Source organism: Ochotona curzoniae, unplaced genomic scaffold (assembly GCF_017591425.1).
Source record: "Ochotona curzoniae isolate NIBS_2020 unplaced genomic scaffold, NIBS_Ocur_1.0 scaffold_4701, whole genome shotgun sequence".
Taxonomy (NCBI): domain Eukaryota; kingdom Metazoa; phylum Chordata; class Mammalia; order Lagomorpha; family Ochotonidae; genus Ochotona; species Ochotona curzoniae.
In genome coordinates, this window is record NW_024467122.1 from 71,230,872 (window position 1) to 71,252,065 (window position 21,194).

The 21,194-nt window shown below is 49.6% G+C and overlaps 1 protein-coding gene and 1 long non-coding RNA gene across 6 annotated transcripts in view; both read left to right on the forward strand.

Moving 5' to 3' along the window:
- The window catches only part of MAP2K5 (mitogen-activated protein kinase kinase 5), a 251,876-nt gene that overhangs the window by 222,511 nt on the left and 8,171 nt on the right, over positions 1–21,194 (forward strand). The gene's annotated exons all lie outside the window — the stretch shown is intronic.
- LOC121149251 lies at positions 1,421–20,011 on the forward strand. Its single transcript, XR_005882635.1, has 3 exons — positions 1,421–1,432; positions 6,053–6,061; positions 19,804–20,011. It is a non-coding gene; the product is annotated as an uncharacterized LOC121149251 (long non-coding RNA).

Here is a 21,194-nt window from a genome sequence, read left to right on the forward strand (position 1 = left end):
ACGGGTGCTATTGCTGGCTGCTGGAAAGTTCTGTTCTCCCTCACCACCAGGCTGGCCCACCCCCCTGGCAACAAGGAGATCCACAGAGGCCAGGGTGGGCCTGTGTCAATGTCCACCTCCTTTAGAATCGACCACTTCTCTCCCAACCCCAGCTCTCCTGCACAGGCAACAGGCCCACCGCATCTGGAAAGTGGGCTAAGTACCCGAGGAAGGCAGGCAAGCAGGCGGCTTTCCTGTGCTGTGGATGCTGCAGAAGCCCGCCTGCCTACCCGCCACTGTGACACAGGGAGGCTGTGTTCTAGAAAGTGCTTCTCTGTTGTAGCTCTTGAGCATCCTCAGGAAGCAAGCAGTATGTGGTCAGTCCAAAGGGCTAACCCCAACTATTCCCCCTCCCCCGTCTCCCAAGGGAGAATGAAGACAGACACAGCAGGCACAGGGCCCAGTGGGAGCAGCGCTGAAAGCCCACCTGCCCCACCTCCTGCATTCCCCTCCCACCCCCAAGCTCACACTCTTTTTTTTTTAAAAGATTTATTTTTATTATTTTCTTATTAGAAAGGCGGATATACAGAGAGGAGAGACAGACAGGAAGATCTTCCATCCGATGATTCACTCCCTAAGTGAGCACAACGGGCCGATACTATGCCGATCCGAAGCCAGGAGCCTCTTCCGGGTCTCCCAAGCCAGGTGCAGGGTCCCAAGGCTTTGGGCCGTCCTCAACTGCTTTCCCGGGCCACAGGCAGGGAGCTGGAAGGGAAGCGGGGCTGCCGGGATTAGAACCGGCGCCCATATGGGATCCCGGGCATGCAAGGCGAGGACCTTAACCACTTGCACCACCGCGCCGGGCCCCAAGCTCACACTCTTACACGCAGGCCCTTGAACGTGCCTGAGGCTTTATCACTGTCCTGGTTTCCTCAGTGAAACCTGGTCCTGCAGTGAGCTCCTACACAGCCACCAAGTGTCACACAAACACCCACAGGTGCCTATCCTAGCACATGACTCCCACGTGGTGGCAGCAGCCTATTCCTGCAGTGGCACTTGCTTCTGAGCAGAGCTCACGCTCCTAGAGGACCAGATGCCACTTCTTCATCTCCATGCCCTTTGCATGGAACCCAGCTCCAAGTGGACTGCCCCGGGAATGCTCACTGAAGTGGAGGCCATGGGATTTTAGGGTCCCATAAGTGCTGGGGGAGAAAAGAGCTCTCCTGCAGCTGAGGTTACCAGGTGGCTTTATGAGGTGGGTGACACATGAGTAAGCCTCAAGGCTGCACACAAGTGTGAATGCAGCGTAGATGGTAAGGGAACATTCTAGGCCTTCTGCATCTGCCAGAAGGTGCACCACCACCTGAGTTCTCTGAATGAACTTGTGAGAGATCAGAGTCCAAGTTCACACCCAGCTGGTGGCCGCGAGTGAATTCAGAGAGCCTCCTGTCCCGTTTCTTTAAATAACACACTCCTTGTGCAGAGAGAAGCTATCCTAGTAGATTACACTTTCCATTTTTTATTTGGGATTTTTTTTTTCATCTTATTTAAAAGGCAGAGAGAAAACCAGAAGATCTTCCCTTCCGCTGTTCACTCCCTGTTTGCCCACCCCAGCCAGGGTTGGATGTGGCCAAACTCAAGATCCAGGAATTCCAGCCACATCTCCCACATGCAGGGCAAGGATCCCAGTTACTTGGAGCATGCTGCTACCTCCAATGGGGCACAGCAGTGGGAAGCTGGAATCCGGGACAGAGCTGGGACTGCGAGATGGGATGCAGGTCTCTCAAGTGACAAGTTCCCCCCACTGTAACAAACCCCCACTGCCACACAAGATGCTGCTCTTGTTGTTTGGTTTTGTCAATCACAAACCAAAGATAGAGGAGGCCATTCTAGGCATCTGGTCACCAAACTTTCTGCCCTTCTGTCCTGCCATCACATTTATGAAAACAAGCAACCTCCAATTCCTGTCCAGTGCCACGCTGGAGTGCCAGAGAAATGTCTCTGGGGTGGGCACACCTTCCCAAGCAACTGGGCTATTGTCTGGTGCAGCTCATATACCAGGCTGGGGACCAGCTAGGCTGTTTCTTGAGCACTAAGGAGTTGGTGCCTGGACATCAGTCAGTCTGGGCTCAGGGCCTTCTGTTAAGGTTGGCTGGTGAGCTTTTGGAGCAAGACATCCTCTACTCAGGCAGCTGGGGGCTGGCTTACATGACAGAACAGCAGAGCTCCTTCTTGCCTCCCACAGGCCTGGAGCAGCTGCTTGGGCTCTGCAGCTGTGAGGAAGGGACCACCTGACACGCTCCTGCCCTCCAGAGGCTGGCAAGGTGGCCACGAGAAAGGCCTTTCCATGAGCCACAGCTCGCATGGTATAAGGTGCCAAATAGCAATTCAGTCATATCTGCAGAATAAATGATCTAAGGCAGGCGTTTGGTAGAGCAGTTAGGACAACCCACGTTGGAGTTACCTGGGTTCAGTTCCTAACTCCAGCTTCTCACTCCAGCCTGCTACCAGTATGGACCCTGCGAGGCAATGGTGATGGCTCAAACAGCTGGTTTCCTACCATCCACATGGGAGATGTGGATGGAGTTCCCAGCTCCCAGCTTCAGGCCTAGCCCAGCTGCCAGCCCTTGTGGCATTTGGGGAGTGAACCAGCAGATGAAAGCTCTCTTTCTTTCTCTCCATCTCAAGCTATCTCTGCCTCTCAAGCAAATAAACATAAGCAAATATATCAAAGAGAACTATAGAAGCCAGATTGTAGTGAGTGCTGTGTGACAGAGGTGCACCAAACCACAGGTCACGCAGGTGTCCATGCCAAAGCAGTTGTCCAGGGAGCTGAGCACAGCCACAGGTCAAGCCCACAGCTATGACTTTGTTTGTCATGTTTGTAACCATGGCAGTAGGAGTGGAAAAGGGTCCAGGCAGGAAGGACATCCCCTGTGTTGTGTATGCAAGTCTTGGGGAGGCTAGAGAATGGAAACCCACTCTAGTATGTGCGTGTGAGACAAGCAGCGACCTGTTGCAGCAGAGACACACTACTGGGGGATTGTAGGGAAGATACAGTTTCAGGTACAGAGACCACTTCTAACTCTCATGTCCTAAGCTCATCTGAGCTGCTGTCATCTATAAAATGGGGCAACGATGCAAGTGGTCTGGGAGAGGGGCTTGACGTGGTTGGGGTTTTTTTTTTTTTTGCTTGTTTTGTTTTAGCTTCCATAAGATGCAGCTCATGGAAATGCATTTGTTGACTATGAAGCGTTAGCTGTGTGGGGGCACCACATGATGATGTTCCTGGGCACCTCCTGCTGGCAGTTTCTTACCAGACGAATGTGCATGGTGGAGCAAATGTCCCTAGGACAAAGCTCAGGCCCATGCACGGTTACAGTCATCAGGCCTGAGTTGGCAATTTCCCTGGGATGGGTCTGCATGTGTAATTCTTCCACGGGCACTGGAAGCTTTCCCTTGTGTCTGCCCTCTGTTACTGGCAAACGTAAGGAGTGTTGTAGTGGTGGACATTCATGGAAGAAATGTCCAGGAACTGGCATGTGGCTCACTGGTTAAAATGCTGCCAGGGACACCTGTGTCCTATAGCAACATGGCCGGATCCAACTAAGACTCGCCGCTCCACTTCTGATTCTAGCATCTGGCTCGCGTGCACCCTGGGAACAGCAGTGATGAGTCAAATGCTTGGACCCCTACCACCCATGTGGGCCACCTGGGTTGAGTTTCAGGCTCCCGGCTTTGACTTGGCCTGGCCTTCCCTATTACAGGCCTCTGAGAGCACATGAAAGAGCTCTTGGATTCTGACATGTCTTCTTTGTTTCTGCCCTCCCTGCCCGTCCAATTTTTGGTTTAAAGATTCATTTGTATTTATTAGAAAGGCAGATCAGATTTACAAAGAGAAGGAAAGACAGAAAAATCTTGCATCTGCTGGTTTGCTTCCCAAATGGCCACAGCAGTCGGAGCTAAGCTGATTGGAAACCAGAAGCTTCCTCTGGGTTTTCCACGTGGGTACAGGGTCCCAAGGACTTGGGCCATCCTTTGCTGCTTTCCCAGACCATAAGCAAGAAGCTGGATGGAAAGTTGAGCAGCCAAGATACAAACTGGTGCCCATATAAAATCCCAGCACTCACAAAGTGAGGATTTAGCCATTGAGTAATCGCTTCAGGTCCCTAAAAAAAAATTTTTTTTTAAAGAAGCACACACATCTTCTGTAGCAAGCCAGATGGAAAAGATAAGACAAGCCCCATGCTGCTGGCTTGGTGGTGCCGGAGCTCAGGGTGGGCTCCAGCTGACCTGCGGAAGGGTTAGAGTTGGCCTGATGAGGGGATTAGGAGTAGGAAAGTAGAGGCTTAACAATGAGCCAGCTTCCTTCATCCCCCATCCTGACCTGGCTACCCAAAGCCAGATGTACTGAGCTCTCAGTCTCTGGTTCTTGCTTGTAACAGTGAGGCCTCACAACCATGAAATGTGATTGAGATCAAAGCACGTTACACTCCGCACAATGTCTGGTCTTATTCCTCAGCATCCCTGACATTATCACTGCCCAAGATGAGAAGAAAGTTGTTCCAGGCAAAGAAAACAGCACAGGTTGGGATCTGAACAACTGGGGGCAGGGAGGAGCCCACCTGGCTGCTGAAGGGCTCCAGCTGGCCTCCAAGCAGCAGGTCCTGAGGAGTGGCCTGACAGGAGCGCTGTCCGCCCCGAGCAGGCTATGGCGCACAGGTCTCCACCATGGGAGGCAGCCACGCAGGGGTTGGAGGGGGCACCCTGCAGCTGAAGCTGATTCTCACATGGGAATGGCCCAGCCTTCCAGCTCTTCCTGAACTTCCGTACAAGTCTGCAGCCCGCAGAAGGAGGAGCCAGGTTCAGAAGCTGGCAGTTTCTTGGCAACATGTCACTTGTCTCTCCCTGCGTCTTGTCTTGGTTCAGTGTCCTTCCTGTCACCATCAGGGAAAATCATTAGTATGCTAATCTAGCCAGCCGTCATTTTAACACTGACCTTTGCTAACCTGCCTTTGCAATTTCAGGAACTATGTTTGACTTCTCGGAAAGTAACCTTAAATTGTAGTCTTGTAAGAATTCCAGAGCTGTATCCTTCACTCCCTCTTCTAATGAGGTTATGACCAAATGCTCATTATAATTGCTTTAGACTCCTTTTAATTTTCAAGCTTATTAATCATAAGAAGAGTTATTTAAAATTGCATAAATTAATCTTAGATTAAAAGCCCATCAAAGCCTCGAAACAATTAAGAATAAGTAGGATTTCCCTGGGGCAGCAAGTTTTATTTTAATATTGTAGTCAGGTGGATATCAGAACCTTGAAGGATGGTAGTGATTAATGTATGCAAAATTTAAATGAGATTTTTTTTAAATGGCAAATCTAAATCACGTATTGACCTAACTGTAGGCTCTAACTGTATTGTCTGTCATATATTTAAACTGTTTACTAATCAACGTTTTAATTACCGGGTGTGCTAGCAGAGCCTAGGACAAATAAAAATTTAAAATGTTGCTGCTGAGTCTGTACCCAGAAACAGCAAGGATGTGGGGATCAGAAGGCAGCAAGAGAGGTGACTTGGAGGAGTAGAAGTGAGGCTTGGAGCCGGCCCCAGGCCCTGCTGAGGCCCAGGCCCTGAGCTCCTCTAGCTGCATGTGGCTTTCCTTTGCAGCTGATTTCTGACTGTTCCGGAAGATGCTGTCCTCCATGTATTGGTGTAAGGCATTATTGACTTAAAAGGGGTCTAGCCCTGGAGTCCCTAGACCCTCTCCCAATTTATAACATGATAGAAGCTGTTTCCGGGAGTCTGATTTGACCTCAGCCATTCGTCTTGCTCTCCGTACAACTCCTGGGTCCCTGATCGCTGCTGACTTGGACTGGTTGTTCCCATGAGGAAAGGAATCTCTCCTATTTGGCAAATACTCTGTTTTACTAGAAGAGGTACAGCGGTCCAGAGGGCCACCATGGGGAAATTATATGTCACCCTTGAAAACTGTAGTTCTCACTTCATCATCAGTGGTGACCAACTAAGGGCTGCTGTTTTTAAGAAAGATCCAAACCAGATGAGGCAAGCAGGGCACTGCTGTGTCATTGCAGGGGTAAGCCACCACCTGCCATACCCACATTCCTTATCAAAGTGCCGGTTCCAGTTCCTGCTAATCCAGTTCTGATCCAGCTCCCTGCCAATGTGCCTGGAAGGCAGCAGAAGTTGGCCCAAGTTCATGGGCCCCTGCACCCACATAGAGACCCATATTAAAATTCTGGCTCATAGGTTTGTCCTTCTCACGCCCTGGCTGTTGTGGGCACTTAGGGAATGAACCAGTAGATGAAGATCTCAATATCTCTCTGTCTCTCTTTCTCTCTCTCTCTTTCAGTTTGTGTGTGTGTCACTCTTTCAAATAAATAAATCTTAGAAAAAAAAATGACAGGACATGTTAAGCACTTAGCAGAGTAGCTGAAAACACTAGGCTTCTCCCAATACTTATTCCCACCTTTATCAGAGTTTAATTTCTTTTTTTTTTCTTTTTTTAAAGATTTATTTTTATTATTATTTTTTTTTATTTTTATTGGAAAGGCGGATATACAGAGAGGAGAGACACAGAGGAAGATCTTCCGTCCGATGATTCACTCCCCAAGTGAGCACAACGGCTGATGCTATGCCGATCCGAAGCCAGGAGCCTCTTCCTGGTCTCCCACGTGGGTGCAGGTTCCCAAAGCTTTGGGCCGTCCTTGACTGCTTTCCCAGGCCACAGGCAGGAAGCTGGAAGGGAAGCGGGGCTGCCGGGATTAGAACCGGCGCCCATATGGGATCCCGGGCTTGCAAGGCGAGGACCTTAACCACTGCGCCACCGCGCCGGGCCCCAGAGTTTAATCTCTAAAATTAGTCTCTAAATTATGGTTAAAGATTCTAGTTCCACAGATTTACAATAAGTTAGTCTAACTGCAGCTCTTAGCCTGGCTCCTGGCCCTACTCAGTAAGTGCTTTAAACAGTGCCTTGTGTATCCTTCAAGAATATTACTTGTGTGTGTCCTGCCCCTTGCCTGTCACTCACCATGTCTTCGAGGTCTTTCCACATCATAGACAGGTCTACCCTATTTTATTCATGGCCATATGGTGTGTATTCAAAGGAGACACCATAGTTATCAACCAGGACCCTGTTCTAGAACATTCTGGGCATCTCTAGATTTGTGCTGTTAGAGGACAAGGGCTCTCCTATACGTATCTCCATATATTGGATGTAGGAGAGGCCAGTTGTACCTCTCCTGATACTAAGCTATCAAATATTAATCTCTTCCTGATTTTTCTTATCTGAGCAGGGTAAAATGGTATGCAGTTGTTCAATTTGCATTGCTTTCTAACTGTGAAGACGAGGATGGTCATTTTTTTTCTTAAGTTTATCAGCTGTCCGTATCTTTCAACGTCCATTGCCTGTTTCTCTAACGGATGTGTTGCCTCCTGCTTGTTCATTTTGAGCTTCGATTTCTCCATCGAGAAAGCGAAGGAGTGGACTGTCTCCAGGACCCCTCCTCCTCCTGCAGTATATGACCCTGGCCCGAGTGTCCTCTGGGCAGGTTTATGCTAGCAAAGGTGCCATCTGCTCATGACCTTGTCCAACCAGCATTGAGGTGATACGGCCAGCAGTGGGAGGCTAAACTATAAGAGGGTCATTTTCTCCTCCCTTTGTTTGCTTGTGTATCTTCCTGGTTTCTCTGGGAAAAAAAAAAAAAAAACACTCAGGCTTGGAAATTGCAAGGCAGAGCTGGGATTGAACTTCCTTTAAAGCTGCCTGTAGACATGAGGAATATTTATTTTCTCTATTTGTTTTAAGCCTGGGAAGACTGTGTGGTTTTCTCAACACTGTCCTGATGGAGCCCTGGCCAGCAAGCGTGCAATGCCCCAAGCCCTAATGTGCCATTAATGATAGGTTAATGTACAGTATAATGTTTTTGGGACTACGGGTTCATTACACTTCTGAGTGTGAGGTCTTTCCACAGAGCGCCCAAGGTCCCATTGCATTATATCATGCAATAAAAATACCCTTTTCATATCACACACTAATAAACTGTATTTGAAATGCCGTCTGAGGGCACTGGCGTCTCGTCTATAGGCTGCGCACCAGTGCAACAGTTGGGATCCTCCTTCTGTGTTGTGTTGTGGTTGCACGGAATTCTGAACCCAGGAGAACTCTGTTCACTCTTGATTTCAGTGGGGAGCAAGTTGGATCTTTAGACCTGAGATTCAGGGGAAGATCCTTGAGGCACTGAAGAACATGGCTATCAGAATCCCCAGCCCTCTACTGCCCACCCCTCACATGCACACACACACACTGTGCGCACCTGTCATGAGAAGCTGTGTCTGGTGTGTGCACTGAGCACTGAACATGTGTCAGAGGTCACATACATTTTCCTAGGAAAGGATTAGAGTACAGCAAAACCACAGGCCATTCACAGTCATGACCCTGGGACCGCCTTCACAGTGGCCTCCATGCTGGGAATGTCACACTCACATCTAAGAAGCTGGCACCTCTCTCCTTAACAGCAGACCCCATTGTCATGGACAGCAAGCAGTGGTGTGAAGGGTGACGTCCACAGGACCCCGGGGACCCACAGGTGAATTCATGGGTGGCCATCCCAAGGCCCCAAACGCCAAGGACAGCTCCACTCTGGGGAGGTCAGGGCTGCAGCTCATCTCAAATGCACCTGAGCCCTTCCAGGCTCTTCTGTCTTCCCGGGAAGCAGTGGAATCCAGCAGTTTTCTGCTCAGCAGTTGGGTAGGCGTCAGAGATGGTTTAGGAGCTTGGAATGCTTCACAAGAGGAGCCAGTTGTGCATTAAGCACAAGCCAGAGCATTGGAATCCAGCAGTGGGGCAAAGATGGGGGCTGGGGAGCACTTTCAGTCACCTGTCCCACGTTGTGCCGTGACTCTGATGCAGCAAGCTTGCCTCGTCTCTTTGTACACTGCTGGAGAAGGTTTGACCCAGGAGGTCCCAGAACTGGGGTTCCAGATGCCAGCCCAGAGCACCCTGTCCCTATTCCATAGCGTAGTGTCCTTGTTTATAAACTAGGTTAATATTTGCATTCTGATAGGGCTTTTGGAGACCACATGAGCCAAAGTAAATGGAAAGGCCTGGTGAGTTCCTGGCCCAGGGACAGCCATTCTAGGCTATGATTACCATACTATAACCAAAGGCACAGGCCTGATTCTGCCTTGGCCAAGTGATACCTCTGAACTGAACTGAGCTTTTGAATCTGCAAATGGAAGGGAATGGCAGTCATCCTGTCTAGCCATGTATGTGACACTTGCATAAGATAATGAACTTGAAAGCACTGTGCAGAACAAAAACCTGACTCAAATGCAGATGGAATCAGCATCCTCAAACCAGGTTATATTTGAATAAATATCCCATAGCAGAGCCAGGAAGGGGAGTGATTAGAAAGATCTGCAGTCTACCCCTAACCCAAGTAGGGAGCAGGGTACGCATTGTGGCTAAGCTGTGTAGTGTAGACTGAGTCACATAAAATGTTTGAACATCGGGGCGGAACCCAACAACAGAGCAATGAGGCAGGACAGGGCAGGGCTATGCTCAGCTGCCTGCTGCCTGCGGACAAAGCTGCATAGCACAGAGGTGGTAGGGCAGATAAGAGCAGGGAACCCTGTTGCTGGAGGGTTGAGTCAGTCTAGAAAACAAAGCAGAAGAGGGAAAAGAGAACTTGGGGAGGGGAACAATGCAGATACCCTCCTGATCAAGGCTGGACCCCAAACTCCAGGCAAAACCCAAAAGCCTACCTCGATGCCACAAGAAGAGTATTTCCGTATCAAGGGCTTTCTCTGAAGAGGCCTATGGGGAAAATGGTTGGCTGGAATCTTTTGTCATCAGAGATGGGAACATTTGGGTCTACCTCTCAGGGGTTAAAATCTGTCTTGGGGGCTCACAAGACTTGAAAAAAATGTTCCCCGGGATCAAGAAAACCAGAAGTGACAAGTTCATTTAAAAAGCCTGGTTTGTCATTGTTTATCTAATTTTCAGAGTTGACACAGAAAATTAAACCAGCTGACACTCACTCTCTGACCGGCTCTCCGCCTCATTTCCCTGGCCCTTGCCTACCTGACCTTGCAACTAACAAAATGCTCCCAACCCTGAAATGTGGAACTTCCCACAGAGTTGCTGAGTTCCCCTGGTTACAGTTGTGCCAGGATTATGTCACAGGTGTCATCCCTAATGTTATTTAAAAAAAAAAAAAGAAAAAGCTGAGTTTACCAGTCTGCCCTGGAAGGCCTTTCTTTTTTCCTGATCCATGTTAGCCATAAATCTAAGAAACAAACTCTCTATAAAGTCAGGCAAGATAAAGCCAGATGTTGCATGGCCCCTTAAGGTTTTTTTTTTTTAAGATTTATTCATTTTTATTAGAAAGACAGATTTACAGAGAGGAGAGAAAGAGAGAGAGATCTTCCATCCACTGGTTCACTCTCCAAATGACTGCAACAGCCAGGTCTGAAACCGGGTCTCCCACAGGGGTGCAGGGTCCCAAGGCTTTGGGTCATCTTCCACTGTTTTCCCAGGCTGCAAGCAGAGAGCTGGATGGGAAGTAAATAAGCCGGGACATGAACTAGTGCCTATGTGGATTGCTAGTGCTAGCAGGCAGAGGATTAGCCTGTTGAGCCAATGTACTGGCCATAGCACCATACGTCTTTTTGCCAGTTTCCTTATCAGCAGGCCTATCTACCTCTTACATCCCTGCCTCCTCCCCACTCCATGACATCATGGGACAGTGCCAGGCTGGGGAAGCTTGTGCCCTGCTGAACACTGGCATCCCAGCTCTGGAAAGCTAATTGTAAAGGCCACATTGCCAGGGCTCCACATGAGAACATTGTTCAGACAGCCAAAGCGTACACTCCTTGACTAATCAAAGCCCTTCAGAATTTCAGAAGGTGTTCGATGTATCTTGCTCTCCCCACTTCCCTAAAACAGATGGTGTGTGTGTCAGGAGTGAATGTGTTTTCAAGTTTTCTTTTACATCAGCATTAGGGAGAACCCCTAGTTGCTGTCTCATTGATGTAGTGCCAGCACCAGCCGACCCCAAAACAACCTAAATTACAAGCAAGGATAAAAGCAAACTATTTTAAGTTTGACTTCCAGATTCTTTGTCAAGATTTGTTTGTTTATTTGAAAGTCAAGGTTAGGGGGTAGGGGGTATGGGAGGGGAGCTTCCAGCCACTAGTTCACTACCAACTGGGTCCAACTGCCATAGCTGGACAAGGCCGAAACCAGGAGCCAGGAGCTTCATCCAGATCTCTGACATGGGTGACAGGGGCTCAGAGATGGGCCATCTTCTGCTGCTTTGCCAGGCCTTTAGCAGGGAGCTGGATGGGAAGCAGGGCAGCCAGGACATAAACTGGCACCCATATGGGATTCTGGCTAACTTTCAGATTCTTAGTTGAACATAAAGCATCAAGTTATAGTGGCCTCTCATAGGTCATTGAATGTAAATCATTAGTAAAATCACTAAATGCCTTCAGCGTTGTAGTGCAGTGGTTTAAGCCACCACCTGTGACACCAGTGTCCCGTATGAACACCACTTTGGGTCCCAGCTGCTCCACTTCCAATCCAAGTCCCTGCTAATGCACCTGAAAGATGGCCCATGTGCTTGGGTTCCTGCCACTCATGTGCATGTCCTGCGAGGAATTCCTAGGCACCTGGCTTCAGCCTGGCCCAGCTCCCACTGTGGTAGCCATTTGGAAAGTGGACCAGTAGGTGGAAGATCTCTCACTTTTGCTATTCATCTACCTTTCAAACAAGTAAGCATATCTTTAAAAAAAAAAACAAAACTTTTTTTACATGTAGCTTTGGGAACAGGACATACATACCCTATTTGATGGTGTTTTCTGGACTTGACCAAACCTGAAGCAATGGGATCATTTTGCTGTTGAATTGAATGGTGGAGATTTTACTGGTTTCTGAGGGAAGCAGAGCCGCGCCTGGGTGGGGGAAGATCCGTGCATCCAGAAGCAAATGGCAGTGCCCTCAAGCCTCCCACTTAACTGGAGCCAGCCCACTGGGCAGAAGCCAGCCTCCAACTAAATAACTTTCTCTTCTCTAACAGTGAAAATAGACTTGGGTTTCATGGCTGTCACTCTGCGGGAAAGGAGCCAGCTTATTTGTAACCAGATAAAGCATGCTCCCCCTTGTCATTCATCCCGCACTCGTGCATGGCACACCCCCTCCCCGTGCCCCCCGGCCCCCGTACCGCCTCAGAAAACACAGGTCACACCGCTCACCACCGCCGAAAACGTGTTTCAGGCACCCGCACATTTAATTTTCTTCAACATTACCTTGCAAACCACAGCAAATCAATAACAGAATAGTTAAGTACCGCAGGTTCTTTGTGTTGTGTTTTTGAAAATATTGCTCAAGGCTAAGAGTGGCTTTCTATTGATGATTTTTATTTGCTGCAGGGACGCAAAAGTGGCCAGAATTTTCAAATGGTTTGCTTCCTTTTCCTGGGTTTCTTAAAAGAAAAAAAAAGAAAGAAAGAAAGAAAGAAGAAAAGGCAGGGAAGCAGGTTCATGTGGCAACATGGCTTTCCACCAACAGAAACTCCAAGAAGGGAGTCCTGTTCAGCCCTGTGTGTCACAGCCCAGTAGTTCGGGCCTCCATTGGGTTCCTGGGTCACATTTTTCCAATGGGACTGTGCCAGCCCACACCGTGGATTCCACCACCTCATCCCAGCAGCAACCAGTACTTCATGTACGCAGATGAGCTCAAGATGGTGAGGCCTCGTACGTTGGGTGGGTTTTTTCCTGCTTCTGTTGGTGTGGATCAGAAACAGCCTGCTCTGACTGCAATCTGTGTGAATGGTTCCTCTCGCTGTGAAGAAGCCACAAGAGACCAAGGAGACCAAGGAGTTGCTGGGAAGTTAGGGTGCGACAGTGAATGCCTAGTGCAATGCAAAGTTACACCTGTGATAGGAGTCAAAGTTAAGCTCTGCCAACTGGGGGCGATGTGTGTGCCCACGGTACCCTGCCAGTCCCAGGCACGGGCACCACACACCTCCCCCTCACACACATGCACACATTGTCTCACAATAGGTTGGCTCAAATAGGTTGGCTCTGCGTCTTTCACATAGGGTGTCTTTTTAATCCTTAAATTTGGCCTGCGCTTATGAGTCCTTTTTCAGCTCTTGCGACTTGTATCTTCTCTCCACCAATTTCGTCATCTACTTTCCTGGCTTTTTAAAGAAAAGTATTTTTACTGTGCTGATTATCTCTCTATTTTTTTCCATCTAAATTCTTTTATGTTCCTTATTATTTGCTCTCTTATGTGTTCTCTGAATTTACTGCTTCTATTTGTAATTTGTTGGATTGGACCCTTAGCTGATGGATTCCCAGTGTTTTTTGTTTTTGCCCCTAGTGAACACCTGTAAAGTGATGAATTGCTTGCTCAGTCCTGCCTTCACCGCAGCCTGCGGACTGTTAGGTGTGTGTTTTCACTGATACGCGGTGATAGGTACAAGCTGAGCATCCCTCACTCGGCACTGTGAAGTGCTCCCAAACTCACAACTCTTGAGCAACAACATAATGCCACAAATGGAAAATTTCACACCTGACTTCGTATAGCCGGTCATAGACAAAATGCAAGTGCAGGAAAAATATTGTATAACATTACCTTCAGGCTATGTGTGTAAGGTGTGTGTGAAGCATAAATGAATTTCTTACTCAGACTTGGGTCTCAATCCTAAGATATTTCACTATGTACGAGCAAATATCCCCCCTCAAAAAAACCTCCAAAAATGATTTTTGGGGGGAACCCAATGATTTATAATTTTTTTAAGGATTCATTTATTTATTGGAAAGTCAGATATACAGAGAGGAGGAGAGACAGAGAGGAAGATCTTCTGTCTGATGATTCACTCCCCAAGTGAGCGCAACAGCAGATGCTATGCTGATCCGGAGCCAGGATCCAGGAACTTCTTCCGGGTATCCCAGACGGGTGCAGGGTCCCAAAGCTTTGGGCCGTCCTCGTCTGCTTTCCCAGGCCACAAACAGGGAGCTGGATGGGAAGTGGAGCTGGCCGGGATTAGAACCGGCAACCATATGGGATCCCAGCACATTCAAGGCAAGGACTTTAGCTGCTAGACTACACCACCGGGCCCAGGATTTATAATTTCAATTAGGGCATTATTTGATAAATTATTGAAATCCATTTTTATTTTTAAATACCAAGGTTCTTTTTAACTTATGATTGTATGTTCTGTAATTGTTAAATGCAGGTGGCTATTTATACAGCTTCATTCATATGTCACTCAAATATTTTGTGTCCATTTGAATTCCCTGCTCACTTACTCAGCTTCCAGAAATGTGTTCCAGTACCCACTTTTTTTTAAGATTTATTTTATGTTTTATATCGCAAAGTCAGATATACAGAGATGAGGAGAGACAGAGGTGAAGATCTTCCATCCACTGATTCACTCCCCAAGTGGCCGCAACAACTGGTGCTGCGCTGATTTGAAGCCAGGAGCCAGGAACTTCCTCCAGGTATCCCACATGGGTGCAGAGTCCCAAGGCTTTGGGCCGTCCTCCACTGCTTTCCCAGGCCACAGACAGGGAGCTGGATGGGAAGTGGAGCTGTCGGGATTAGAACTGGCGCCCATATGGGATCCTGGCGTGTTCAAGGCGAGGACTTGAGCCAGTAGGCCACAGTGCCGGGCCCCCAGTCCCCACTTTCAGTGTAGCTTTTTTTTTTATTTCTCTTTGCAATTCAGCCAGTTTTTGCTTTGTTTTTTAAGGTAGTGATGTAAAGTGTTTATGTCAAAATATTGCATCTTCCTTTTCAAAGAATTCTTGTATCTCTGTGTCATGACTTGTTATGTCTAAAGTAGCTTGATTTAAATTTTATTTTTGCCTGGTACTGATGTGGCTAATCCATCGACATTATGTTGAGATTTATCATCTTGGCATGTGTTATGCCTTTACATCTGTGTTCTTTTGTTGGAAGCAAATCTCTTTACATTTTATAGTTTTTAATTTCATTCGAGACTTTGAATTTGTTTATTTATTGCTTGATAGATTTGGCGTGTTTTTTGCCATCGGATTATACAGTTTCTCTATACAATACCATTTTTACTTTTTCCCTTTCTCTACTAGAGTAATATTATTTTTTCTCTAATTTATTCTTTCCATTGGTTGAGCAGTTCTACCTCTCATTTCTAACTGATGATTTCTGCATTTTTTTTAGGATTTATTTTTATTTTTTATTGGAAAGTCAGACATACAGAGAGGAGGAGAGACAGAGGGAAAGATCTTCCATCCATTGATTCACTCTCCAAGTGAGCGCAACAGCCGGAGCTGAGCCAGTCCAAAGCCAGGAGCCAGGAACTTCTTTCAGGTCTCCCACACAGGTGCAGGGTCCCAAGGCCTTGGGCCGTTCTCGACTGCTTTCCCAGGCCACAAGCAGGGAGCTGGAAGGAAAGTGGGGTGGCCGGAATTAGAACCAGTGCCCATATGGGATCCCAGCATATGCAAGGCGAGGACTTTTAGCTGCTAGGCTACCGTGCTGGGGCCAATTCCTACATTTTTAACTAAATTCAGCAAAGCTTGAAATCATCACTCCTCCCAAACAATACTCGGTGTTAGGGTCCATTTTTTACCTTTATGTTAGTAGAATCTGCTTCCACTGCATATAGACAAATAGCAGCTTACAGAGGCAAGGAGCAGAGTACCCAGGCTATGTCTTTGTCCTGGACCTCGCAGGACATTTGAACTGCAGCCAGCAAGAAAGGAGGAGGGCAGTGAAAACACTGAGCTCGTCTAGAAACCGGTGCTCAGCACACCTGTTCATGATGAGTTAGCTACAGCCAGCGAGAGGTGAGGCTGCGAGTGCCACGGCTTTGCCAGGTGACAGTCTGGGTTGAGGGTTGTTTTTGTTTTGTGTTTTTGCTTTTTTTAAGATGTATTTATTTGAAAGGTCAAGTGATGGAGAGATCTTTTATTCACTGATTCACTCCCTAAATGGCCACTACGGCCGGGCGAGTGCTCCATCTGGGTTGCCTGCTCGAGTGGCAGGGGACCATGCACTTGAGCCATGTTCTACTGTTTTCTTCCCAGGCACATCAGCAGCGAGCTAGATGGGAAGTGGAGGAGCTGGGATTTAAACCGGGATGCCAGCACCATAGGCAGGAGTTTAGCTCACTGTGCCACAGCAGCAGCCCCTCAACTCTGGTCTTTAAGGCCTGGACCTGAGGTAGTGGTTGGTACCCCAGATCCCACAGGGGTTCCAGAGTTTCTGGTCACTCCTTTCCATATCATCGCAGGCAGGAGTTCAGATCTGTCGTTACTGTCGTGCTGGTCTCCGATCATACCTTTGCTTAACAGTCCCCAGGGTGCTTTCTCCCCTGAAGTGTCCTGTTCAGTCCTCCTGAAGGGTGCATGAGTGGCAAAACCATCTCTGGTTTGGACCTCAAGTTGTCCTCCTTCTGCCCCGCCTCTCCACCGTTGGTGTAATTGAGTTTAGAAGCTTAACTTGACCTTCGTATTCTCCTGGAGTCCTCTGGCTTCAGCTGTTGCTGGCCAACCCGCAGCTTCTGCTAAATCGCAACACTTCGCACTCCCAGACACTCTGTGGTCTGCAGTCCCGCCCAGATTGGTCCAGGAGTACCTTGCCTCTCCCTCCCATCCTTTTCCTCTACCAGGGGTAGGGGACGTGCAGCCCCCAGGTCACAGAAGGCCACAAGGCAGCCACAGGGCGCTCAAGATTTAGTACATCTATAGCAAGTGAATTTTTAGGTCAATCACTGTGTATAACCTGCGAGTATACTTAAACATCCAGATGGTTCCTGGCAGATATAAAAGGTACCCCCAGTCCTTCAGCCTTTCTCTTTCACGTTGAAAACAAAGATGAGTTCTTTAGAGTGGGCATTTAGCAGAGCAGTGAAGGTGTCAGGTCAACGTAACTGCAGCTTACTGCCAGCGCAGACCCTGGGCAGCATTAGTGATGGCTCAGCAGTCAAGTTCCTGCGACCCATGGGGAAGACTTGGGTTGAGTTCCCAGCCCCAGCTTCCACCCTCAAACATGGTGTACATGTGTCAGATGATCCAGTGGTGGCCTTCCCAGGTGTACTGTTAGGATAGCAATTTTACAAAGAGCAAAGCCACCTGGCTCTGTGGGCACTCGCAGGAAGATCTGGGAAAGGAAGCAGCAGGCTCCATCCCCTCTCAGGCCTGAGTCCCTGGGGTTCTCCCTCCTCTGGCCTTCCCTCCTCCCCTCTGCCCAACCCAAGACTGGCTGGGCAGCCAATATGCCATCTGCTGTACAGATGTCTAGGCAGCCACCACTCACACAGCCCAGTCCCCTGGGACGCTTGCTCAGCAGTGCCAGCACCCCCTCCAGTGGCCCTGTGCCCCTCTGCTCACCATGCTACACTAACCCTGGGGCTACCCAGAGAGACCCCAGAAACATCCCAAAGGTCCACTGTCTGACCAATGACCCCGTGGAAGAACATGTAGCTCCATCCAAATGCAGGTAGAAGTAAACGTGGAAGGCTCAATGGAGATGGCAGGCCACTGCTGCAAGGCATTTTTCAAGACTTGAAAAAAAAAAAGAAAAGCAGGAAGAGGACCCCTCCACTTCTCCCCACTCCCACCCAAGCTGTTGGAAAAGCTTTAGAAGGCAGAGACTGAGACAGCTGTGCTCAGAACAAGCGCCCTGCAGGCCTGCCTGAGTAGGCCTGGTGTGGCGGGATAGTGGCCCAGTTAAGCTGGGCTCGGTAGACAGGCAGACTACACACACACACACACACACACACACACACACACACACACACACACACACACGTCTATCTTGCATCAGGTCCTGCTGCCCTGCCCAACCCTAGGAGGAAGATGGAAGAGATATGCCATGTCCCTGAGGAAGCTGGCAGACAGCTCACCAGCCAGCCACAGCCCACAGAGGAGGGAGAGCCAGAGACCAGAGAGAGAGCATCAGTTTTGCTACTGCAGGTGTCAGCGTTAAAGAGTGCACTTGTGCGGCCCCAGCCAGAGGTGAACAGAAGAGAATGCAGCTTCCCTGCATGTGTCAAGGGGGTGAAAGGGAAGGTGCTTCCCAGGGTTGCCATCTCCACCTCACCCCACCCCACCTCAGAGAGGCTGGCACTAGGGACTGGAGGCAGTGCAGGGGCTCCCCACCTTCACGGCTGGGGACACAGCTGGAAGGCTGACCCACCTTGTATAATGTGAACAGTGTAACTCTTGATGATGTGAAACCACTGCAGGAGTTTAGGATTTCCCTGAAAACAAGTGGGGTGTTTCGTAGCAGCAACCTGGTCTTTGTAAAGCCATCACAGCATTGCAGCTCTTGAGGACACAGAGTCACGGGGCATTTGCAGTCCCATCTGCTTCAGGTGCAGCCAACCTTGCTGTGTCATCACAGCAGCCTGGTGTCAGAAAAATCTCAGCTGACCCTATTGCCGTCCCAGCTTAGGCCACCACTCACTCAGCCAGTATCATCACCGCCAAAGAGGGTAGCAGGAAGAACTGACGTCCAAGTCTGCTCACTGACAGTAGTAACAGAGGATCCCTGTGACTTGCGCAAGTTGGCCAAGGGGTGTGCAAAGCAACTTCACCTGTCCCCCATAAGGTCCCAGGGTACGCCGTGTGATTGGCCCCTGGGCACCATGGGATCCTTACTTACGCTCATGGACACCCACATGTCTGCATACATCCATGTCAGTCTCAGCGTCCATCACAGGCCGCAGCGCTTACAAGGGACCCAGTGCACTGCAACAGCCCTCCAAGTGGCCAGCCCACATAGCAGAGGCTGGACGCTGGACGCTGTACACAGATCAGACGAGCGGACCCACTTTGCCCTGAGAGCTACGGAAGGCAGCATCCTGGCACCTGATTCCGGCGCCCCAGTGTGCAGGGCAGCACACCGAGCCAGGCAGAGCTGCATGTGTCCGTGTTTACTGACCCCCTGATTTCACCCTGCTGGGTCACACCCCAGAAGCCCAGAGCCAGGAACTCCATCCAGCTCTCCCACGTGGGTGGCAGAGAGTCCCAGGCAGTTGAGCCCTCACCTACCACTTTCCTAGATGTGCACAAGCAGCCAGCTAGACGGAGAGGGCAGAGACAGGAAATAGACCCAGGCACTCAGATCCAGGTCCAGGGGTGTGGGCATCTTCACCTGCCAGGCAAGATGCCCACCGCTATGGTATTTCTTATGAAGGCTTTCAGAAATAGAGGGGGCAGTCTTCCAAAGGTAATGGGAAATGCATCTAAGGAAAATAAATAAGTTTAAAATTTTCTTTGTGCCAAAATAAATTTCATCTTTTCCATGAACTTTCTGAACTACCCCCATATAGTTTAAAATCTTTATTAACAGAATTTGAATGAAACATCATCTGTAGGACCCCCAGCACTCCCCTCACCCCCATCCCTGGTCTCATTGGCCTCTGAGATCTCACTCCACCCCGACACTCACTCCTCCACCAGTGCTGAGAGGGGATGGCACAGAAGGGTGTCCCCTGCCAAAGGGGACAGAGTCCTGCAGAACAATGCATAAAAGCTTGGAGCTGGAAGTGGCTTTGGGGGACCCCTCAAGCTCCTCAAACCCCCTTTCTCAGGCACTTACCTCAATACCCCTCAAGAAAAGCTCAGTGGGTTCTACTGGTTGCAGACTGGGCTGGGACACACCTGTACCAGGATCCCCTGTTCACGCTGGCTCACAGGTCCCTGGTTTCCATACCACGCAGCATCCTTGGTAGGGCAGAGAATGCAGTGGCTGGGTGGGGAGTTGGCACCTGTGGGGAGGGGACCTGATGAGGGTATTGCCAAGGTAGAGCTCATGTTTGAGCACTGTCTGATGCTGGGCACCCTATTTGTGCCTAATGGTCCTGGCCCCGTCCTTGCCACCCTGGCAAATTTCCTGTTCTCCTGGTGTTTCCAGGTGCTGGGCCCCCAGAGAACGCATGCAAAAGTCCAGGAAAGCTAGGGACGTGGGACTGCTCTACCACCCACAGTACTGTTAGCTGAGCAGACCTTCACATAGCACGTGCTGTCCGCCTCCTGTCCTGGCACTGATGAGAAGCGACAGTGTGGTGGCTCGGGCCTTGGCTCTGGAGACGGAGCCCACAGGACAGCTCGGTGGCCTTGCAGAAGCTTCTTCAAGTGTGTTAGTTTCTTCGCCTGTGCCGTGAGGGGGAGGGAGGGTGGACGTGAATTCTCAGTAGAGTTGCTGCTGTGAGAGGAAGCACCTGACCTGTGGGATCTGGGCGGGGAAAACATGCGTGCATACATGTGCATTCCTTATCGCCATCCCACCTGTCCATTGAGAAGTGCTGGTGGAGCACCTAGAACGTGACTGCAAAGATGCTAGAGTTGGGTAATAATTGGGCCATCTATGTTTTCTACTTCATAAACAAATAGAAATACAAAGCAGTCTGCCCACCCGGCAGGCGGTGCAAGGGCATCCTGCTCTACAGCCTTCTCAACGGCAGTGTCGCATCTCCCAGAGCCTCAGCTTTGTAAGGGGAAGGCGCCAGAGAGGTGCAGAGGGCTGTGCAGGTGCCAGGCCTCAACCAGTTCTTACACACAGCAAGTGCTCAGTGGATAGAGAGGGTGCTGCAAACACACAGGTCACTGTCACATGCCGTGGGAACTATTGAGAACCAGGCATTGTCCCAGACTGATACATAAAGCTCCCTGACAGATCCACAAAGGAAAGAAAATGTGGGGACCCACACAGAACAAAAAACAGGCGGTGCGATGTCACTGAGTGAACACTGGACCAGGAGTCCAGACCAGGAAGGGGCTCGGGAATGTCCTGCTGTCCACCTGTCAAGAAGCATCTCGTCTTCAGGCATGGGTGGGTGAGTTAGGGACAGTGGGAGGGTCAGTCCAGGCCAGAGAGAGCATACCCAGCCCGGCTTGGCCACCATGGCTGTTGGCATAGAGGCCAAGGTCAGGGGCAGTCACCTGTGCCAGACTGTTCCTACAGCTTGATGAGGACACAGGAGCTGTCCGCACCTAGGGCCCCTCGCCTGGGAGGGAGGCGTATGTCACAGTGTGCAGGAGGGCTGGTATGTGTGGAATGGCCCCATGGACTCCCCTCAGGTGAGCCCTCCACATCACGAGCACAGCATTTGGAGTCAGGAGGCCTGGGTCGTGGTTCCTATGCCCTTGCACGTGTCATTGCCCAAGGACACAGCCCCTACCCTGACGTCCCTC